The sequence below is a fragment of the Cherax quadricarinatus genome, unplaced genomic scaffold, assembly GCF_038502225.1.
Source record: "Cherax quadricarinatus isolate ZL_2023a unplaced genomic scaffold, ASM3850222v1 Contig3498, whole genome shotgun sequence".
NCBI classification, from domain to species: domain Eukaryota; kingdom Metazoa; phylum Arthropoda; class Malacostraca; order Decapoda; family Parastacidae; genus Cherax; species Cherax quadricarinatus.
In genome coordinates this window covers 1-22,856 of record NW_027198524.1, presented here as the reverse complement: position 1 = coordinate 22,856, position 22,856 = coordinate 1, and the positions used below count along the sequence as shown (strand labels likewise).

At 42.7% G+C, this 22,856-nt stretch overlaps 1 long non-coding RNA gene across 1 annotated transcript in view; it reads right to left on the bottom strand.

Moving 5' to 3' along the window:
- The window catches only part of LOC138852035 (uncharacterized), a 30,332-nt gene extending 7,913 nt beyond the window's left edge, over window positions 1–22,419 (bottom strand). Inside the window, exon 1 of the long non-coding RNA XR_011391537.1 lies at window positions 21,451–22,419. This is a non-coding gene — a long non-coding RNA (uncharacterized lncRNA). The remainder of the gene's footprint in view (window positions 1–21,450) is intronic.
- Window positions 22,420–22,856: the final 437 nt, after the last annotated feature.

Below are 22,856 nucleotides of genomic sequence, written 5' to 3'. Positions count from 1 at the left end.
AACAAGAAGGGCCGTAGAATGGAGATGGTGTAGCATACTGTGGATATCATCAGGTCCTGGTGCCGACGGCCAGCACATGGAAAGCATGGACTCTAATTCTAGAAGAGTAAAAGGTACATTATATGGCTCCAATCCATCGGAGGAGAAATCTAAGGGCAATTGCTCTTTGGTAAGTTTAGATGCAAGAAATGAGGGACAGGTGAAGCCCTCGGGAGATACAGACAAGATAGTTCCCAATTTTTGTGGCAACTTCAAAGGGTTCTGCGACATCAACTCCAGCAACCTGCAAAACGGAAGCTGGGTCCAGAGTGTACTTAACACACAATTTTCGCACCTTTTTCCAAATCGCGCACATGGGGGAAGATGAGGTAATGGTAGACACACAGTCTCGCCAACAAGCACGTTTAGCATCGCATATGATGCAGCAAGCAACTGCCCTTGCTCGCTTAAAGTCCAAAAGACCTTCCGCAGTACAGTTATATCAATAACGGCCCCACACAGCACGTTTTAAACGCACCGCGCGGGCACATGTAGGAGACCACCAAGGTACGCATGTCTGAAAATGCCTACCTGAGGTTTGAGGGATAGAACATGTCACCACAGTTAGGACTAAGGTCGAAAATTGGTGTGCCAGTTCATCACTAGACAATGAAAGGGGGTCCTCGCAACAGATGGAAGTATAAGATCCAATCTGCTCAAGCATATTGCCAAAGAGGGTTATGAAATGGTCAGGTATATGTAGTAGAAGTAAGAAGGATAAGAAAGTGATCACTATCATGTAAATCTGAAAGAACAGACCACGTGAAATCAAGTGCAATGGGCGAGGAACAGATAGAAAGATCAATGCAGGAGAAAGACCGAGTGCGAGAGTCAAAATGGGTAGGAGTACCTGTATTTAAAACAGAGAATGAGAAACGAAAGAGTAACTGATCATCACGAGAGTCGCAGTGGGACCCTCCCCACAGGTGATGATGAGCGTTTAAATCATCCAACAAGATGGGCAGCAGCAGAGAAGAAATTAAAAACGCGATATCAGAGATACAGAATGCACGGGAGGAAGAAAGATAAAGAGAGCAAACTGTAAACCATCTGTGTAAATAAATCCAAGCTGCAATATAATGCAGCGGGGAACAAATAACAACTTGTTGATACGGTATATCAATGTGCACAAGAGGCGCACTTTCGTTAAATGATTCGTCAAAGGATCTGAAGAATGCAATAGCACGTAGCCTGAAATGGGGAAAATGACAGCAGAATGAATTTTGGGCTCTTGCAACCCAACACATACTGGAGACAACTGGGAGAGCAACACTTGGAGTTCTCCTCGATTGCTCCTAAGGCCACGAATATTCCACTGTAAAAAAGACATTATGTAGAGAAATAAAATTTGTAACAATAAGAAACATGCGAGGGTAACGGTAAGCATGTAAGCAAGGAAGAATGTGAATGTTGTGGAGGAATAGTGTGCTGAGAGGGTCGTGAAATAGAAGGGGTAGGAGGAGTCATGTTGGTGTCCATCGGGGGTGTCGTCTCCGCATTATAGCTGGAGATAGCATCTAACATCTCTGTTGTTAAAGAAGCCGATGATGCCATGATGTCAGAGACAGGAGAGGCGTTGCAAGGAAAGGTCGTTGTAACTAAGGAGGCAACTAAAGAGGTCTGAGGGGGTCAGGGAGTATGAACCTGGAGAGATGCATCAGCTGGGGTAGAAAAGGCCTGTAACAGGAGAGGGAGGAGGTTGGAGGGTAACTATGGAGGAAGATGGGGGAGGAACAGAGGGAGGGGGGACTGGGTGAACCTCTACCTTCGTGTGAGAGCTGGAAAAGGGGTAAGAACGAGGCTCCGATGTAGGAGATATATTCTGTGCAGGTGATAGAGACAAAGAAAGGTGTAGGTCTGCAAGGTCTCGTAGACTGAGAAGCAAGAGAATGAGATGAAGTAGAAATATGAAGCGGTGTGGAGGTAGGAGTGTCAGAGGATAAAACTGCAAAAGAATTAGAAACTGGGGCAACCCCGGAAGACACAGACGCAGAGGGCTTGGGAGGCAGGAGGACCGTTGAGGTTGGAGGTCTTCAGGCTACCCGACCATACGGGACACAAGGGAGTTTACCTTGAAAGTGGACCTGAGAGACAGCCATAATGTAAATGAGGCCCTCACACTCCTCAAGATCTCTCGTTCATTACAATAAACCCAGCAACGATGTGAAAATGATGGATGAGGTTCCCTGCAATTGAGACAAGAGGTGGGGAAGACTACAAGATGTATTGGAATGATCTACTGCACTGCAGACTGGGCATTCTGCCACAGATCTGCAGTGTTTAGCGGGGTGTCTAAAACACCAGCAATTATGACACTGTTGGGGAGTGGGAACTACTTGACAGACCTCTAGCTGATGTACCGCAATACACACAGAGGACGGAAATTCACGGCAGTCAAAGGTTAAATGAGCGATGTTACTAGGAAAACGCCTCCGCATGATGTACGTATCTACCTTGAGAATAAGGAGGTTCTGAAGGGCTAATTGTTCTAAAATATCCTCACTGCAAGACAAAAAAAATCACTCTGTACGATGGTACAAAGTAAGACCACAGTACCACTGCAAGAATTAAGAGTAGCGTGCTTATGAATGGTGACTGGTATGTTATCTATGGAAGTGATGCAGGAGAGAGCATGACCTTGCTCAGAATTCTGCACTGTTACAACACGCGCACCACTTCGAAGAGCGTAGAAGGATATATTTTGGCCAACGTGCCGTAAAAGAGTTTTACCAATTCCGTGATCAGAAAGATATCAGTTTGAGACTTCGTTTGCAAAGAAAAGAATTTTGTCCATTGCGTACTCATTAGTCCGGTACACAAAGGCAGTGAGTGTCGTGTAGGTTGTTTTTGAGTGGTCATCGACGAACTGTCGTCAGTAGGTTGTCTTGAATGCTTAGGAGTGGAACTGCGGGTGGTCTGACCCGAGGGATGTGGGCGATCCCAGAACCATCGCACTGTATTCAGGAAAGCCGGACGCATTGTGAAAGGCGTGCTAGAAGCAGTGGCATGAACAGAAACAGGTAACGCTGCGGCACCCGAAGCAAGTGACGAAGCGTCACAGGCAGAAGGTACAGGGGTATGAGAAGAGTCGAGAGAATGGTCCGATAACGAAGCCAGGTCAGAACTGGGTGTGGGATCAGAATGGGACCTGGGAGGAGGAGGGGTTTCACAGGGCAAAAACTCCATAATAATAAGTGCATCTTCTGTAATATCTTCTTTCTTGTTCTTTTAAGAAAAAAAAGAAAGAAGCAAAGAAAAAAAAAAGGGGACAGTAGAAGGACAGTCGCTAGGAGGTATGGAGAGGCCGAGAGCTCCTCCCCTCATCCGAGAGAGCCTCAAGCCCACTGGTAGTGAAGATGCAGCGTAGAACCCGTGCCATACCCTACCCTTCACACCAGTAAACCAGCGCTCTGGGATAGCAGCCTCACATCCACCAGCCACAAAGCATACCTCCTTCAGCTGCCACCTCCCAGAACCAACAGGCAGCTTCTGGAGATACACCCATCATCTAAAGGGCACCCCGCCCACGACCCAGAAATTTGGGAAGGGAGCAGGGCATCCTCAGACAATTCAGATTCCACAACAAACTACACCACCCCCAAGGGACCTCAAGGAGAGGGACAAACCCCAGCATGCCAACCCCCACCAAGAAACTGTAATGCCAGAGGGGAGGACCCCAGGGGCTACAAACAGGATGGGGAAAAAGGGGAGGGTTGGGAGAGGGGAGGGAAGGGAAAAAAGGGGGAAATGGGGAGGAAGGGATAGGGAAGGGAGGATTGGGGGGTACTTAGACTCAGTCTAAGGAAGGAAACAAAAGGATTTGATTCCTGTGACCAAGAGCCTCTTAAAAAAAAAAAAAACTTGTGATATTCTTTTTCTGAAGGTAATGAAACCAAACATGAAATTTGATGGAAAACTTACAAAGTTAGCAGTCTTCGCAATAATTATACATTAGCGGTTTCGCTCATGGAGTCTCATTTTCAGCTAATTCCATTGTTCCAGTCGACCAAACTCGGCTATTTTGCTAGTACAGTGGACCCCCGCATAACGATTACCTCCAAATGCGACCAATTATGTAAGTGTATTTATGTAAGTGCGTTTGTACGTGTATGTTTGGGGGTCTGAAAGGAATAATCTACTTCACAATATTCCTTATGGGAATAAATTCGGTCAGTACTGGCACCTGAACATACTTATGGAGTGAAAAAATATCGTTAACCGGGGGTCCACTGTATTCCTTCCATTCTATCGAACGGGTACAAACACTGCCCATTTGTCATTTCAACTACCCAATAAAGTGATCAGAAATTGGTAATTTTTCCAATTTCTCACAAAATTAAAAAATTGCCAATTTATAAATAAGGTCCAGAATAAACAATGTAGACATTCCTGGCACTACTAAAAAATTTCCTCTATTCATTAGTCCCCAGGCCTCTCCTGTATTATGCTTGCTTTCCATTTTGAATATTCACAAAAAAATAGAAGATTGACTGTTATGCAGACTACTGAATAATTGTATAAATGTCTGCACATTCCTGAACACATATTAGACTGATCAGTTGGACAAGCGATGTAATTTTTGTACTGTGGAATATCGGCAAAAATCGAACATTTCTGCTACTTTGAGTTCAATTTCAAGCTACTTTCATTCCTGAAACCAATCAAAATCATGTTTATTTCTATAATATATCTTCCATTCTATCAAATGAGACCAAGAATACAACCATACAAAAAATATACTGCAGAATCGCTATTTTAAACCAAAATAGTACGGTCAGTTTTTCCCATTTGCATTGCATAGGGGAGAAATTTTTTATATGGTGCATACTTACTGCACAGACCCATTTTCTTGTATCTAAGCAAAAAAATTACCACTCACAGCTTATCTGAGTGAAGTGAGCTCATCAAGTAGTTCTACAGCACAGACCCAGAGTTCAAAGTTGTAGTGTAGCTATGGCACTGACCTCGACCTGGTTAATGAGGAGCTCATAAAGATGTCTACCTGGATGGCTACCAATAAATTCATGCTTAACAATGACAAGACCTACAAATGTCCAGCTAAACATTACGATTAAAAGTTCTCCCATTACAAAACAAAAAAAAAAAAGAAGGAAAATTCTCAGGTCTGTTCCTTGACAGTAACTTAATATTAAATTCACCAAAGAAAAAAAAAAAAAGGGTATCCCAAGTTGGTTTCCATCTTCTCCAAGAAATGTTACTATGCATCTCGACCCCTCAAGGGAGGTTCCTTGATGCTGGATCTGTGCTCTAGTTCCCTGAATTGAGCCCGACTGCTTTCCTTCCCTCCCACCCCCACATGCGCTGTATAATCTCTATGGGTTTAGTAGGTTGGTAGACAGCAACCACCCAGGGAGGTTTACTTATATAATTTTGAAAAAAATAAATGTTATAGATAGATTAATGAAAATGTCTACAATAATGTTATTACTACATTATGGTAGGACTGTGATGTCTTTTTTCTGCCAAGTGAGTGTAAAACGAAAGCCTGTGATTGTTTTACATGATGGTAGGATTGCTGGTGTCTTTTGTCTGTCTCATAAATATGCAAGATTACAGGTACGTCTTGCTACTTCTACTTACACCTAGGTCACACTACAACATGTACACGTTTATTTATACACACTCATCTGAGTTTTCTTTGATTTTATCTTAGTTCTTGTTCTAATTACTTTTCCTTTTATATCCATGGGGAAGTGGAATAAGAATCTTTCCTCCGTAAGCCATGCGTGTTGTAAAAGTCAACTAAAATGCCGGGAACAATGGGCTAGTAACCCCTTTTCCTGTAATAATTACTAAAAAGAATAAGAAGAAAATTGTCAAAGTGGGAAGTCTGAATGTGCGTGGATGTTGTGCGAATGATAAGAAAGAGATGATTGTGGATGTTATGAATGAGAAGAAGCTGGATGTCCTGGCTTTAAGTGAAACAAAGCTGAAGGGGGTGGGTGAGTTTCAGTGGAGAGGAATAAATGGGATTAGGTCAGGGGTTTCTAATAGAGTTAGAGCTAAAGAAGGAGTAGCAATAATGTTGAAGGATAAGCTATGGCAGGAAAAGAGGGACTATAAATGTATTAATTCAAGGATTATGTGGAGTAAAATAAAGGTTGGATGTGAGAAGTGGGTTATAGTAAGCATATATGCACCTGGGGAAGAGAGAAGTATAGAGGAGAGAGAGAGATTTTGGGAAATGTTGAGTGAATGCATGGGGAGTTTTGAACCAAGTGTGAGAGTACTTGCAGTTGGGGATTTTAATGCTAAAGTTTGTAAAAATGTTGTGGAGGGAGTAGTAGGTAAATTTGGGGTGCCAAGGGTAAATGAAAATGGGGAGCCTTTAAGTGAGATATGTATAGAAAGAGGTTTGGTAATAAGTAATACATATTTTATGAAAAAGAGGATAAATAAATATACAAGGTATGATGTAGCACGTAATGAAAGTAGTTTGTTAGATTATGTATTGGTGGATAAAAGGTTGATGGGTAGGCTCCAGGATGTACACGTTTATAGAGGGGCAACTGATATATCGGATCATTATCTAGTTGTAGCTACAGTTAGAGTAAGAGGTAGATGGGATAAGAGGAAAATGGCAACAACAAGTAAGAGGGAGGTGAAAGTGTATAAACTAAGGGAGGAGGAAGTTCGGGTGAAATATAAGCAACTATTGGCAGAAAGGTGGGCTGGTGCAGGTATGAGTAGTGGGGGGGTTGAAGAGGGTTGGAATAGTTTTAAAAATGCAGTATTAGAATGTGGGGCAGAAGTTTGTGGTTATAGGAGGGTGGGTGCAGGAGGAAAGAGGAGTGATTGGTGGAATGATGAAGTAAAGGGTGTGATAAAAGAGAAAAAGGTAGCTTATGAGAGGTATTTACAAAGCAGAAGTGTTATAAGAAGAGTAGAGTATATGGAGAGTAAAAGAAAGGTGAAGAGAGTGGTGAGAGAGTGCAAAAGGAGAGCGGATGATAGAGTGGGAGAGGTACTGTCAAGAAATTTTAATGAAAATAAGAAAAAATTTTGGAGTGAGTTAAACAAGTTAAGAAAGCCTAGGGAACAAATGGATTTGTCAGTTAAAAACAGAGTAGGGGAGTTAGTAGATGGGGAGATGGAGGTTTTGGGTAGATGGCGAGAATATTTTGAGGAACTTTTAAATGTCGACGAAGAAAGGGAGGCGGTAATTTCATGCACTGGCCAGGGAGGTATACCATCTTTTAGGAGTGAAGAAGAGCAGGATGTGAGTGTGGGGGAGGTGCGTGAGGCATTACGTAGAATGAAAGGGGGTAAAGCAGCTGGAACTGACGGGATCATGACAGAAATGTTAAAAGCAGGGGGGGACATAGTGTTGGAGTGGTTGGTATTTTTGTTTAATAAATGTATGAAAGAGGGGAAGGTACCTAGGGATTGGCAGAGAGCGTGTATAGTCCCTTTATATAAAGGGAAGGGGGACAAAAGAGATTGTAAAAATTATAGAGGAATAAGTTTACTGAGTATACCAGGAAAAGTGTACGGTAGGGTTATTATTGAAAGAATTAGAGGTAAGACAGAATGTAGAATTGCGGATGAGCAAGGAGGTTTTAGAGTGGGTAGGGGATGTGTAGATCAAGTGTTTACATTGAAGCATATATGTGAGCAGTATTTAGATAAAGGTAGGGAAGTTTTTATTGCATTTATGGATTTAGAAAAGGCATATGATAGAGTGGATAGGGGAGCAATGTGGCAGATGTTGCAAGTATATGGAATAGGTGGTAAGTTACTAAATGCTGTAAAGAGTTTTTATGAGGATAGTGAGGCTCAGGTTAGGGTGTGTAGAAGAGAGGGAGACTACTTCCCGGTAAAAGTAGGTCTTAGACAGGGATGTGTAATGTCACCATGGTTGTTTAATATATTTATAGATGGGGTTGTAAAAGAAGTAAATGCTAGGGTGTTCGGGAGAGGGGTGGGATTAAATTATGGGGAATTAAATACAAAATGGGAAGTGACACAGTTACTTTTTGCTGATGATACTGTGCTTATGGGAGATTCTAAAGAAAAATTGCAAAGGTTAGTGGACGAATTTGGGAGTGTGTGTAAAGGTAGAAAGTTGAAAGTGAACATAGAAAAGAGTAAGGTGATGAGAGTATCAAATGATTTAGATAAAGAAAAATTGGATATCAAATTGGGGAGGAGGAGTATGGAAGAAGTGAATGTTTTCAGATATTTGGGAGTTGACGTGTCAGCGGATGGATTTATGAAGGATGAGGTTAATCATAGAATTGATGAAGGAAAAAAGGTGAGTGGTGCATTGAGGTATATGTGGAGGCAAAAAATGTTATCTATGGAGGCAAAGAAGGGAATGTATGAAAGTATAGTAGTACCAACACTCTTATATGGGTGTGAAGCTTGGGTTGTAAATGCTGCAGCGAGGAGGCGGTTGGAGGCAGTGGAGATGTCCTGTCTAAGGGCAATGTGTGGTGTAAATATTATGCAGAAAATTCGGAGTGTGGAAATTAGGAGAAGGTGTGGAGTTAATAAAAGTATTAGTCAGAGGGCTGAAGAGGGTTTGTTGAGGTGGTTTGGTCATTTAGAGAGAATGGATCAAAGTAGAATGACATGGAGAGCGTATAAATCTGTAGGGGAAGGAAGGCGGGGTAGGGGTCGTCCTCGAAAAGGTTGGAGGGAGGGGGTAAAGGAGGTGTTGTGGGCGAGGGGTTTGGACTTCCAGCAAGCGTGCGTGAGCGTGTTAGATAGGAGTGAATGGAGACAAATGGTATTTGGGACCTGACGAGCTGTTGGAGTGTGAGCAGGGTAATATTTAGTGAAGGGATTCAGGGAAACCGGTTATTTTATATAACCGGACTTGAGTCCTGGAAATGGGAAGTACAATGCCTGCACTCTAAAGGAGGGGTTTGGGATATTGGCAGTTTGGAGGGATATATTGTGTATTTTTATACGTATATACTTCTAAACTGTTGTATTCTGGGCACCTCTGCAAAAACAGTGATTATGTGTGAGTGAGGTGAAAGTGTTGAATGATGATGAAAGTATTTTCTTTTTGGGGATTTTCTTTCTTTTTGGGTCACCCTGCCTCGGTGGGAGACGGCCGACTTGTTGAAAAAAAAAAAGTGTGGGAGGGAAGAAGAGTGACTGGCAGAATGATGAGGAAAAGAGTAAGAGAGAGCAAGTTAGCATATGAGAGGTTTTTACAAAGTAGAAGTATGCCAAATTTCCGGGAAATAAACAACTATTTGTGTTGTACACAGTGTTTATCTTAAACCTTACAGAATAAAATACAGTACTAGCAGCATAAAAAGTAAAGTAAAAATTGGAATACCAAAATTTTGACTTACAACTGGTTGGTCGGAACCAAGTTCGGTTGTAAGTCAGATGGTAGGTGTACATGGAGAGAAAGAGAGAGGTTAAGATAGTGGAGAGCAAATGAAAGTGGGCAAGATGCTATCAACAAATGTTGTTGTGAATAAGAAAAAGTTTTGGAGTGGGATTAATAAGTTGAGAAAGCCTAGCAAATGAATGGATTTGACTGTTAAAAATAGGAGAGGAGAATTATTAGATGGAGAGTTAGAGGTATTGGGAAGATAGAGGGAATATTTTGAGGAAATGTTAAATGTTGATGAAGATAGGGAAGCTGTGATTTCATGCACTGGGCAGGGAGTTGTAACACATAGGAGTGAGGAAGAGCCGGTTGTGTGTGTGGGGGAAGTGCATGAGGCAGTGGGTAGAATGAAAAGTGGTAAAGCAGCTGGGATAGATGGGATAAAGACAGAAATGTTAAAGGCAGATGAGGATATAGTTTTGGAGTTGTTGCTTTTATTTAATGTATGTATGGAAGAGGGTAAGGTATCCAGGGACTGGCAGAGAGCATGCATAGTTACTTTGTATGAAGGCAAAAGGGACAAAAGAGAGAGTAAAAATTATAGGGGAATGAGCCTGTTGAGTGTATCTGGTACAGTGTATGGTAAAGTTATTACTGAAAGAATTAAAAGTACGATGGAGAGCAGGATCACAGATCAACAAGGAGGCTTTAGGAAGGTTGAGGGGGTGTGTAGACCAAGTGTTTACAGTGAAACATATAGGTGAACAGTATTTAGGTATGGGTAAAAAAGGTTTTTGTTGCATTTATGGATTTGGAAAAGGCTTATGATAGGGTAGATATGGGGCCAATGTGGAAGACATTGCAAATGTATGGAATAGGAGGTAGGTTACTGAAAGCAGTGAAGAGTTTATACAAGGATAGAGGCTCCAGTTAGAGTATGTAGGAGAGGGAGATTATTTCCCAGTACATGTGGACCTTAGACAGGAATGTGTGATGCCACCATAGTTCTTCAATAAATTTATAGATGGGGTTGTAAAAGAGGTGAATGCTCAAGGTGGTTTAGGGGTGTGGGATTAAAAGATAAAGAATCTAACACAAAGTGGGAGTTGTCGCAGATGCTTATTGCTGAAACCACTGTGCTTTTGGGAGATTCTGAAGAGAAGTTGCACAGGTTGGTAGACGAGTTTGGTAGGGTATGTAAAAGAAGGAAATTAGAAGTGAAGATAGGAAAGAGTAAGGTGATGAGGATAACAAAAAATTTAGGTAATGAAAGATTGGATATCAGATTGTAGGGAGGGAGTATGGTATGCTAATCTTCTCCGTATCGTTCCAATTTTAGTATATGTACTGAAGATTGAGACACTTATGCAGCATATGGGAATCTTTATTCAGGAAACGTTTCGCCACACAGTGGCTTCATCAGTCCAATACAAAGAGGAAGGCGTAAGGAGAGGAGGAGAATGAGGTAATCAGTCCCTCAACCTGGAGTCGATGTGTTCAGTCCATCAATCTTGTAGAATGTACAGCATAGGGCCGTAGACGTGGCTTATATACTGTAGTGAGGTACATTCTACAAGATTGATGGACTGAACACATCGACTCCAGGTTGAGGGACTGATTACCTCATTCTCCTCCTCTCCTTACGCCTTCCTCTTTGTATTGGACTGATGAAGCCACTGTGTGGCGAAACGTTTCCTGAATAAAGATTCCCATATGCTGCATAAGTGTCTCAATCTTCAACTTGTCAGTTTTTCAAACCATTCATCACAACTGTCAGACACTGCGGCATCATGGGATCTTGTTACAAAGAATTCTTCAACACTTGTTCAACCTTTGGACGAAGACCTACTTCGACTAGTGGATGGTACCACTATGACCCCGCCTCCACCTGCTTCACGTCACCTCACTACAGTATATAAGCCACGTCTACGGCCCTATGCTGTACATTCTACAAGATTGATGGACTGAACACATCGACTCCAGGTTGAGGGACTGATTACCTCATTCTCCTCCTCTCCTTACGCCTTCCTCTTTGTATTGGACTGATGAAGCCACTGTGTGGCGAAACGTTTCCTGAATAAAGATTCCCATATGCTGCATAAGTGTCTCAATCTTCAACTTGTCGGTTTTTCAAACCATTCATCACAACTGTCAGACACTGCGGCATCATGGGATCTTGTTACAAAGAATTCTTCAACACTTGTTCAACCTTTGGACGAAGACCTACTTCGACTAGTGGATGGTACCACTATGACCCCGCCTCCACCTGCTTCACGTCACCTCACTACAGTATATAAGCCACGTCTACGGCCCTATGCTGTACATTCTACAAGATTGATGGACTGAACACATCGACTCCAGGTTGAGGGACTGATTACCTCATTCTCCTCCTCTCCTTACGCCTTCCTCTTTGTATTGGACTGATGAAGCCACTGTGTGGCGAAACGTTTCCTGAATAAAGATTCCCATATGCTGCATAAGTGTCTCAATCTTCAACTTGTCGGTTTTTCAAACCATTCATCACAACAGTATATGTACTGCCAAAGCAAGTACAAGGAGTATGGAAGATATTTGATAGTGGACTTGTCAGCAGATGGATCTATGAAAGACAAGGTGAATCATAGAACTCATGAGGGAAAAAAAGCAAGTGGTGCAATGGGGAGTTTGTGGAGACAAAGAACATTATTCATGGAAGCAAAAAGGGGGATGTATAAGAGTATACTTATACAAATGCTCCTATATGGATGTGAAGCATGTGTAGTGAATGCTGCAACAAGGAGAAGGCTGGAAACAGTGGAGATGTCGTGTCCGAGGGCAATGTGTGGTGTGAATATAATGCTGAGAATCCATAGTTTGGAAATTAGGAGGAGGTGCTCCCTCATTTACAATATTGCTCAGTGATGACGGCCCTGTTCAAAGCAGGAGAAATATCAGAGCTGGAACAAATGCAGAGATCATTTATGGCACACACTGAGCCAGTAAAACATTTAAATTACTGGGAACACCTTCAAGTCCTGTACATGTGCTCACTTGAGTGGAGGAGAGAGAGATACATGATAATACATACCTCGAAAGTACTCGAGGGTCTGGTCCCAAATCTGCACACTACCATAACAACATACTGGAGTGAGAGATATGGACAGAAGTGCAAAATTAACCCAGTAAGGAGTAGGGATGCAGTGGGCACAATACGGGAACACTGTACTAACATTCGAGGCCCCAGACTATTCAACATCTTACCAAAAATACATGTATACCAGAAACACAGGTGGAACAAGTATAGAAGCCTTCAAGAGGCAACTGGAAAAGTATCTTCACCAGGTGCTAGATCAACAAGGTTGTGATGGATATGTGGGGCAGTGGGCCTCCTGGTTGACCAGGCAAGCACTAGGTGAGCCTGGCCCATGGCCGGGCTCCAAGAGTAGCGAGACTCTTGAAACACATCAAAGGTATATCAAAGGTACTAAAACTGTTATCCAGAGGGCTGAGGAGGGGTTGGTGATATGGTTCGGACATTTAGAGAGGCTGGAATGAAATAGAATGACTTGGAGAAGATATAAATCTGTAGTGGAAGGAAGGCAGGGTAGGGGTTGGCCTAGGAAAGGTTGGTGGGAGGGAGTAAAGACAGTTTTGTGTGTGAGGGGCTTGAACTTCCAGCAAGCGTGCATTAGTGAATTAGATAGGAGCGAGTGGAGACAAATGTTTTTTACGACTTGACGTGCTGTTGAAGTGTGAGCAAAGTAATATTTATGAAGGGATTCATGGAAACCAACAAGCCAGACTTGAATCCTGGAAGTGGGAAGTACAGTGCCTGCACTCTGAAGGAGGGGTTATGATGAAGCAGTTTTTTAACTGTAGTGTAGGTGCACCTCTAGCAGTGATTGAACAAATGATGATAAGTGTTTCTTCTTTTTCAGGTCACCTTGCCTTGGTGAGAAATGGCCAATGTGGTAATTAAAAATTAAAAAAATACCATTTTCAGAGGGAATGATGCTGAGTGAAGGCATACTAAAGGAAAAAATTTCTACAGTTACCCCAGTAATACTATACTGTACACAGCTTCTCTGGTGTTTGACCAGAGAAAACAGAAGTCTTGCTGTCACTACTACAAGCTGCCCAGCTACACATCTCATATTCATGTCAATTTGTTCTACTAAGGTTGCATATATTAATGTTTACATGATACATAGCATGTTTCTTATATAACTTTGAAAAAATATCATAGATGGATTAATGAAAATATCTATATTAATTCTCCATGGGGAAGTGGAACAGAATTCTTCCTCCGTAAGCCATGCGTGTCGTAAGAGGCGACTAAAATGCCGGGACTAAGGGGCTAGTAACCCCTTCTCCTGTATATATTACTAAATTTGAAAGGAGAAACTTTCATTTTTCCTTTTGGGCCACCCCACCTCAGTGGGATATGGCTGGTACGTTGAAAGAAGATCTATAATTGGGTAGCTGAAATCAGTAAATGGGTGGTTTCTTGTACTCAATTGATAGAAAAAATGGAGTTCTAAAGAAATAGCTACGAGTTTGGTCGACTGGAACAATGGAATTGGCCGAAAATAGGGCTCAAAGTTGGCGAAATCGCCGATGCATATATATCACCGAGATCGCTAACTTGGCAGGAGCATACTTCTGTAAGTTTTCGATCAAATTTCATACTTTTGGTGTCATTACCATCGGGAAAAGATTCTCTATCATTTCATAATTTTTTTTTTTTTTTTCCAAAAATTTTGCAACACCAGGAGACACTTCAGGATTTGGGGTTGCGACAGTCAAAAGGTTAATTAGAGGGTTCACTGAATTGGCATTTCAACATTAACCCTTAAATGGTCCAAACATATACATACGTTCTCTTGCGCAGCACCCCGAATATTTTGAAAAAAAAAAAAAACTTTTTTTTTACAGAAACAAAGAGCACATTTTTTTAAGTGTTTTAGAATAAAAAAAAAATAAGGTCAGTACTTACAGAGATATGAGGCCAAGAAGTTGGCACTGGATGCTCACGTGACGTGACAGCAACACTGAGTCCTGCCACTTGCAGAAGTGTTGCCGATATACCTTTTTTCTATTTTTCATATTACAGAGGGCCCCCACCTTACGAACTCATCGCGTTCCGTTAAATCCACCATACGAAGCATTTGAACGCAAAAATTTTGCCTCGCCTCGTGATAAAAAACTCGCCTTACGTGATTCGCCCAGGGCGCGTCCCACGTGTGGCCTCAGCGCCAGTGTTTACAAGCCAGCCAGTGAGGTCGCATTTACGCATACATTCGGTACATTTCAGAGGTTCTGACCTGAGGGTTGGTGAGGATGGGAAGGAAGAGGGAGGGGAGGGCTGGAATAATGGAAGAGGTTGGGAGGGTGGAGTAGGTGGGGTAGCAGAGGAGAGTGGCCCGTCCACTCTGGAGCGTGATGTGCAGAGGTACTGCAGGAGGTTGTGCTGGAGCGAGATGTGCTGGTGGCAGCAGTGTCAGTAGAGTAGGGCTGGTACTCAGATGCCTGGCAGGAGATGGCTAGCGGTGCCCAGGAAAACAGGGTCGTTTTGGAGCCACACCCCAAGCTTTAGCTAAATAGCAAAGTGCTGGGGGACTTTGGTTGCTGGTAGGTGGTGATTAGGTAACTGAGCTGCTGTCGGAGCCATTTCTGACTGTGTTGAATTTTGCTCTTGAGAGGTGTAGTACCTTCATTTTGGAGTTGATGTGTATTTTATCGTTGAGGATGTCAAGTATGGATTGTAGGGTTGGAGGTGGAATTCCGTGAACGGTGTGCTTTGCAGTGTTGTCTTGGAGTCATTGGCTGAGTCCTGGGAAGGGCATAGCTCTACTTTATGGTTTCGTGGTGTAGAACGTGGCACAGTCGTGTTTGAGGATCAGTGGGGTTGCTGGTGGGGGCCGAGCTGGGCGAGTCGGGGTTTCTGATAGGTCAGTAGCAGTAGGGGTGGAAGCAGGTGGTGGTGGGTTCTCGTTGGTGGGTTCTTCTGAGGTCTCAGAGGTCTCTGGTTGGTTCTCGTTTGTGGGTTCTTCTGAGGTCTCAGAGGTCTCTGGTTGGGCCAACTCAGTGTCTGGTGGAGGTTGAGGTAGCGGTGGAGCAACGACAATGTTAGTGGCATTTGCAGTGGATTTGAGAATCTCAGTGGAAGGTGGTGATGCGAGGAATGTGAAACCCGGCATGTTGTTGAGCTTGAAGAGTTCGTTGATGATGGTACTGAAGGAGCCAAGCTCAGCTGCATTCTGTACATGGGCATACATGATGCAGTAAAGGATTTTGGTGGAGTCACCAGCAGGAGCTGGCAGGGGAGTGGTGGAGGCTGCTTGCGTGGCTTGTAGGATCTTGGTGGTGTCTGCTTGAAACTTGGTGATAGTGGCATATGAGGTTGTTTGTGGGTTGGGCTTATTTTGTTGATGGTATTGTTTCTTGGATATGTCTCTTCTGGTAGGGCATCTGGCCACGAGAGTATGGTGGTCATTCTTGCAGTTCAGGCATTTAGGTGGTGCGGCAGTAGTGCAGCTTTTGAAGTCATGACCCTCGAGGCCACAGGTGGGACAGAATTTTTTGTCCTTGGCAGTGCAGTTTTTGGTGGTATGCAGGTATGAGTAGCAGTTGTAGCAGTGTGGGATTTGTAGGAATTTTTCTTCTTCAATGAAAGTTAGGTTGATGTGGAAGTAGTGAATAGCCAGGCCCTCAGCGAGAGCTCTGGCTGCCATGTTGACGTCGCTGAAGGTGACCTTCAGCATGGATGAAGTGTTGGGTATTTTGGTAATGTAGTCCACCTTAGCCCAGGGGTTCCGGGCTTCAATAGATGATTTGATTTCTTCAGTGGCCTGTGCAGTGATGAGGTTGTCGAGTCGCTTGAGGAATACAGTTCTCCTGGCCTTCAGAGCCGGGGAAGTCAAGACAAGGAATCCCTGGTCACGGAAAGTGGTGGTAGCAGTAGTGGTAAGTAGTTTCTCGGCCTCTGTGTCATCAGTGCAGACGACAACAAAGGCCTCTTTGAGCGATAAAATCGCAGTACATTTGACCTGCATGGTGATTTTATCTGCAAAATAAGTGACCATGGGCCCCAAGAAAGCTTCTAGTGCCAACCCTACAGGAATAAGGGTGAGAATTACTATAGAGATGAAGAAAGAGATCATTGATAAGTATGAAAGTGGAGTGCGTGTCTCCGAGCTGGCCAGGTTGTATAATAAACCCCAATCAACCATCGCTACTATTGTGGGCAACAAAACGGCAATCAAGGAAGCTGTTCTTGCCAAAGGTTCAACTGTGTTTTCGAAACAGAGATCGCAAGTGATGGAAGATGTTGAGAGACTCTTATTGGTGTGGATAAATGAAAAACAGATAGCAGGAGATAGCATCTCTCAAGTGATCATAAGTGAAAAGGCTAGGAAGTTGCATGAGGATTTAATTAAAAAAATGCCTGCAACTAGTGATGATGTGAGTGAATTTAAGGCCAGCAAAGGTTGGTTTGAGAGATTTAAGAAGCGTAGTGGCATACATAGTGTGATAAGGCATGGTGAGGCTGCCAGTTCGGACCACAAAGCAGCTGAAAAATATGTGCAGGAATTCAAGGAGTACATAGACAGTGAAGGACTGAAACCTGAACAAGTGTTTAATTGTGATGAAACAGGCCTGTTTTGGAAGAAAATGCCAAGCAGGACCTACATTACTCAGGAGGAAAAGGCACTCCCAGGACATAAGCCTATGAAAGACAGGCTTACTCTGTTGATGTGTTCCAATGCTAGTGGTGATTGCAAAGTGAAGCCTTTATTAGTGTATCACTCAGAAACTCCCAGAGCGTTCAGGCAAAAGAATATCCTCAAGGCTAATTTGTGTGTGCTGTGGAGGGCAAACAGTAAGGCATGGGTCACTAGGGACTTTTTCTATGACTGGTTACACCATGCATTTGCCCCCAATGTGAAAGATTACCTAACTGAAAAGAAATTAGACCTTAAGTGCCTCCTGGTGTTAGACAATGCCCCTGGTCATCCTACAGACGTGGCAGAGCGACTTTATGGGGACATGAGCTTCATTAAGGTGAAGTTTTTGCCTCCTAATACCACTCCTCTCCTGCAGCCCATGGACCAGCAGGTTATTGCAAACTTCAAAAAACTGTACACAAAAGCTCTGTTTGAAAGGTGCTTTGTAGTGACCTCAGAAACTCAACTGACTCTAAGAGAGTTTTGGAGAGAGCACTTTAATATCCTCAATTGTGTAAACCTTATAGGTAAGGCTTGGGAGGGAGTGACTAAGAGGACCTTGAACTCTGCTTGGAAGAAACTGTGGCCAGAATGTGTAGACCAAAGGGATTTTGAAGGGTTTGAGGCTAACCCTGGGAATCCTATGCCAGTTGAGGAATCCATTGTGGCATTGGGAAAGTCCTTGGGGTTGGAGGTTAGTGGGGATGATGTGGAAGAGTTGGTGGAGGAGGACAATGAAGAACTAACCACTGATGAGCTGCTAGATCAACTTCAACAGCAAGAGGCCAGACCTGAGGAAACTGGTTCGGAGGAGGGGAGAGAGAAATTGAAGAAGTTGCCTACTACAAAGATTAAGGAAATCTGTGCAATGTGGCTGAAAGTGCAAACCTTTATGGATGAAAATCACCCTCACACAGCTATTGCAAGCCGTGCTGGTGACTATTACACTGACAATGTTGTGAAACACTTTAGGGAAGTCATAAAGGAACGAGAGGTACAGGCCACTATGGACAGATATGTTGTGCGACAGAAGTCCAGTGACTCTGAAGCTGGTCCTAGTGGCATTAAAAGAAGAAGGGAAGTAACCCCAGAAAAGGACTTGACACCTCAAGTCTTAATGGAAGGGGATTCCCCTTCTAAACACTAAGACTCTCTCCTCCTCCCATCCCATCAATCATCACCAGATCTTCAATAAAGGTAAGTGTCATGTAACTGTGCATGCCTTTTTCAGTTTGTGTGTATTAAAATTAATATTTCATGTGGTAAAAATTTTTTTTTCATACTTTGGGGTGTCTTGCACGGATTAATTTGATTTCCATTATTTCTTATGGGGAAAATTCATTCGCATAACGATAATTTCGCATAACAATGAGCTTTCAGGAACGGATTAATATCGTTATGCAGGGGTCCACTGTAGTTCTTGTCATCTAATAAGCATTCTTTGGTCTGACACTAGTATTAGGTACTCAAATTGTCACAAACACATTGACAGGTGGAAATTTACACCTGCCTTGGAATATATACAAAGTATTTACACCTACCATCCGACTTACGACCTGCTCGACTTACGACCACTCGACTTACGACTGTGTTTTTATGCCAAATTTCTGGGAAATAAACAACTATTTGTGTTGTACACAGTGTTTATCCTAAACCTTACAGTATAAAATACAGTACTAACAACATAAAAAGTAAAGTAAAACATGAAATATCAAAATAAAACAATAAAATAAAGTCATTACAAAAAGTCGTAAGTCGGATGGTAGGTGTATATATCCCAGCAATGTTTTGGATATGTGGAAGAAGAAGAACAACAACAACAAGAAGAAGAAGAAGAAGAAGAAGAAGAAGAACAAGAAGAAGAACAAGAACAAGATGATGATGATGATGATGATGATGACGATGACGACGACGACGACGATGTAGTAGTAGTAGTAGTAGTAGTGGAGGAGGAGGAGGAGGAGGAGGAGGCAGAGGAGGAGGCGGAGGAGGAGGCGGAGGAGGAGGCGGAGGAGGAGCCAGAGGAGGAGGCGGAGGAGGAGGAGGAGGCGGAGGCGGAGGCGGAGGAGGCGGAGGAGGCAGAGGAGGAGGAGGAGGAGGAGGAGGAGGAGGAGGAGGAGGAGGAGGAGGAGGCGGAGGAGGAGCCAGAGGAGGAGGCGGAGGAGGAGGAGGCGGAGGCGGAGGCGGAGGTGGAGGCGGAGGCGGCGATGATGACGACGACGACGACAATGACGACGATGATACGTAATACAGTGGAACCTCTATTTACAAGTGCATCCACGTGCATGCGAGTTTTTCCAGATAAGAGCAGTTGCTCGGTCGATTTTTTGCTTCCAGACGCGAGCAAAATTTCCAGATGCGAGCAGGCCTCAAGGGAGGTTAATTGACACTGGTGAGCGGGCTCTTGCTCTTGATCTAGGGAACTGGATCTCAGTTGTTTGTTGGACTATCTTACTGAAACTTGGGCAATGTATGATGAAAAGATGCTTCTTAACATACACCAAAAATGAAAGAAATCGGACCATAAATAATGGAGTTCACTTCTCAGCCATTAGCCTCCCCTTAGCAGTATATTTTTGTATGGTTTTTGTGGTTGTATTCTCGTTTTATTTGGTCTCATGTGATAGAATTGAATATATACTACAAAAAGAAATATGATTTTAATTGGTTTCACATTTAAAAGTACCTTGAAATTGAGCTCAAAATAGCAGAAATGTTCGATTTTTTGGCGACATCAGTGGTAGACATCATGAGGTAGCAGTGGCAGACAACATGAAGCAGCAGTGGCAGACAACATGAAGCAACAGTGGCAGACATCATGAGGTAGCAGTGGCAGATACCATGAAGCAGTAGTGGCAGACATCATGAGGTAGCAGTGGCAGACAACATGAAGCAGCAGTGGAAAAGTGTAGCATTAAGAGTGCAGCAATTAAGTGTAGCATTAAGAGTGTAGCAATTAAGTGAAGCATTAAGAGTGTAGCACTCTTAATGCTTTATTGGGTTATCGTAGGTTCTCTACACATGTAGTGAGGAGCAGGAATGGCCGCTGTGGTGGCCCTATAAACCCTAACAACAATGGCTGCTGTCACCACCACTAGCCACATACCTAATGACATGTATTTTATTCATTCTAGTATATATATCATGTTTCTATGTTATTAATATTGTTTATTATGTCATATTACATGAATTATGATAAATAAATAAGCTGTAGAGTTGATATTAGGGAAATTATTAAAGTATTTTCTCGTGCATGGAATTCCACTGGAATGAATTAATTTGATTTCAATTAATTTAAATGAGGAAAATTGACTCTGCAAACGAGCAAATCAAGTTGCGAGCAGGGTCATGGAACGGATTAAACTCGTTCCCTTGAAGCATGAAAAACAAAGTCTCCCCCTCCCTGACATTGACATGATAAGATGAGATAACAATTGATAAGAGCTGATGGTTAATGAGCATATGGAGGGTGCAGTGATAACACTTGATAAGAAAAGATTAGAGGTGACGTTTGATGAGCATCGGCCCTCGCTTTGTTTTCACTGGTACACAAACATGTCTGTCTATTTGTCTGTCTGTCAGGCTCCCTGTCTATCTGTCTATCCGTCTAGCTCTCTGTCTCAGAGAGAGCCAAATGACTACATTGTCACGTTGACTCACATCTTCAAGCAGAGTATAGCACCTTGTCTGGATTTTTTGGGTTATCCTAGGTAATTTACACTATGTATACTTGTATTTATGTGTACCTGTGAGACAGAGATAGACAGAGACAGATAGAGACAGAGACAGATAGAGACAGAGACAGATAGACAGAGACAGATAGACAGAGACAGATAGACAGAGACAGATAGACAGATAGACAGAGACAGATAGACAGAGACAGATAGACAGAGACAGACAGAGATAGACAGAGGTAGACAAAGACAGAGATACTAAGAGATAGAGATAGACAGAGATACAGAGATAGACAGACAGAGATCAACAGACCCTAAACTTGGGGTTAACATCACTTTCTTCTTAAAAGAGGAGTGTTATTATGACATTACATCAGTGAATCATTGGTGTTTGCCACACTGTTTGCTCTAGCTGGCGCTCAATTTAACTGGCGCTCCCACAAGGTACTAAGTGGTCCCAGATTTTTTTAATATGGTGCACACCGAGTGTTAAGACCCATTCTATGCTGACCAGGCATCTCAGGACAATCGTGCCAAATTTGGAGGCAGGAAAATTAAAATGTATATATACGTTTGGGGCGCTACGCGTAAGAATGTATATATACGTTTGGACCGTTCAAGGGTTAATACTTACACATCCATTCATAAATATAAGAGAAAATGGAAATATGCCAACACTCTACCATTAGGATGTCACTAGTAATTAAATACATACTTGACATACTTGCTGTGTAGCATCATAAGAAAGCAAAGCTTCACCATGTTCCAGGATGTAGAACCATCATAATGCATTAAATTCAGAGCCATGGCGACGTGTGAATGACAATTGTCACAAAACAAGTTATGCTGTAATAAAAAAATTGCATTATAAAAGTTATACAATACTTCACATGCATGAATTAGAAAAACTGGAGACAGGATTAAACAACATGTGTAAACAAAATATATGTTTTAACATACAGGTCATCTCCCACTCAGGGTGAACCAAAAAAAAAAAAAGGATACGCATTCACCACCCCTTATTTACGCAATATCTTGTCAGAAATGCACAGACTGTATTGTTGTTAGTTACCAGCTCATGCCCACTAAAGTTTGAATCTACCTTTTAAACTGTCATATCTAAGCGTCTCTGCAAAGAGTGATTATGTATGAGTAATGGTGAAAGTGTTGAATGATGAAAGTTTTTTCTTTCTTTTTTGGGTCAGCCTGCCTCAGTGGGAAATGGCCGATGTGTTGAAAAAAAATATAATATATATACACCTACCATCCGACTTACGACCAAGCTTGGTTCCGACCAACCGGTCGTAAGTCAAAATGGACGCAAGTCAAACCTTTGAAAATTGCCGACATACTGGGCAGGGCATAATGTCAAACTTTTCCTATATAAACTACCTACATAGTACTGTAATGTAATGTACAATCATTATTTCATTCTTTTTACCATAATTTACTTCTACTGTTATATTTTAATTATTTATGTACTGTATATAATGTATACATGGTAGTGAACTGTATTGTAAATTTTACATTGCATACAGTATCATATGTTACTGTTATCTTTATGTATTGTCGACACAGTGGAATGTGAGAATACCACTGGTAGTGTCATCCTGCCAGAATGTAGTATAACCTATACCCTAAGTAAAGAGAAAACTCTGGAACATGTGTAATACGTAGCTGGCTGGCTGGCCGGGTGGGTGATTGACTGACTGAATGTGTGTGTGTGTGTGTGTGTGTGTGTGTGTGTGTGTGTGTGTGTGTGTGTGTGTGTGTGTGTGTGTGTGTGTGTGTGTGTGTGTGTGTGTGTGTGTGTGTGTGTGTGTGTGTGTGTGTGTGTGTGTACTCACTCACCTAGTTGTACTCACCTAGTTGAGGTTGCGGGGGTCGAGTCCGAGCTCCTGGCCCCGCCTCTTCACTGATCGCTACTAGGTCACTCTCCCTGAGCCGTGAGCTTTATCATACCTCTGCTTAAAGCTATGTATGGATCCTGCCTCCACTACATCGCTTCCCAAACTATTCCACTTACTGACTACTCTGTGGCTGAAGAAATACTTCCTAACATCCCTGTGATTCATCTGTGTCTTCAGCTTCCAACTGTGTCCCCTTGTTACTGTGTCCAAT